General features: G+C 40.5%; 1 protein-coding gene across 1 annotated transcript in view; it reads left to right on the top strand.

The window, feature by feature from the left end:
• Window positions 1-1162, top strand: part of LOC119585237 (protein Wnt-5b-like) — a 252158-nt gene that overhangs the window by 921 nt on the left and 250075 nt on the right.

Here is a 1162-nt window from a genome sequence, read left to right as displayed (position 1 = left end):
GTTTGGCTAAATGCAGATGCGCAGGTTGGCTTTGATGCAACCAATGTAATGGACACTGCAGGTCAGTTTACAGTTTTGGTTTACAAATGCATTCGTCACTGGTAGCGCCACGCAGATCGAAACGCAGCGACAGCATTTACCAAATAAGCATAAAAATCAAATGGAAACGTAGTGGATGATGAGATGACATTTGATTTGTTTCAGTGAATAGCATCGCCAGCATTTCCGCTTTTGGACGCACGTGAACTGAACCCAATTCATAACAGCTTTCGATACACGACTATTCGTCATATTGGTAGTAGGAGCGGTGTCCGCGGATTCGGAGTCAAGCAAGCAAGTTATTCGCCCAAACGGCACACTCTTTCGCGCGGATTCGATACCGCTTCGCTGGTTTTGTCATTTTGTTTCGTAAATTCTTACCACCTTTTGATTCTTCTTCTTTTATTGTATTTATTTTACGTGTATAGACTCACTGGAACTGATTTGATAACTCCATTCATCCTCGCTCTTGAAAGTTCATTAACTTGGCTTGTCTGGCGTGGACTGGTTTAGTATCTCATTGATTTATGTATTCATGCATGACTTCGATCACTCATTGCATTAAATTATTATCTGATTACTTGATTAATCATTCACTGTGTATGTGTTTATTGAAACCAGTGCTTAATCCTTTATTTTGTTTATTTGTTTGTTTTTGCAACCTCCGCATATTAAATGCACACTTATTGATTCACATATTGATAATGCTCGTTCGGTATTCCTGTTTAAAGGTAAATATAAATTCCTATAAAGTATTAATCAGCAAAACGTATATATAATGCGGATTTTTCGTAGCACAAAGAAGTTAACAAGACCGATGAAACTGACGTAAGATCCGACGGCTTAAGACAAACACACACTTATGTCCGGGGTTTAACGCATGCCTAAGACATAATCCTTGTAACGTACAATTCACGCTCATGCGATCTCTTACTCGGCCCCCGGGAGGTAAGGCTGTAATAAACTTGTGAATGAATCGGGATCGGGAAAATACACCAAACCGATTGTAAATAATATACGCGTCGCGTGAGGACCCACGACAATTAATGTTCAGGGCTGAGACGCGTTATTGTACTGGTGCGTTTTTCCATGTGCGGGGTGTGTGGTTTGGGGGATATGAGCA

The sequence above is a fragment of the Penaeus monodon genome, chromosome 19 (assembly GCF_015228065.2).
Source record: "Penaeus monodon isolate SGIC_2016 chromosome 19, NSTDA_Pmon_1, whole genome shotgun sequence".
In the NCBI taxonomy this organism is placed as follows: domain Eukaryota; kingdom Metazoa; phylum Arthropoda; class Malacostraca; order Decapoda; family Penaeidae; genus Penaeus; species Penaeus monodon.
This window is presented reverse-complemented; position numbering and strand designations above follow the sequence as displayed.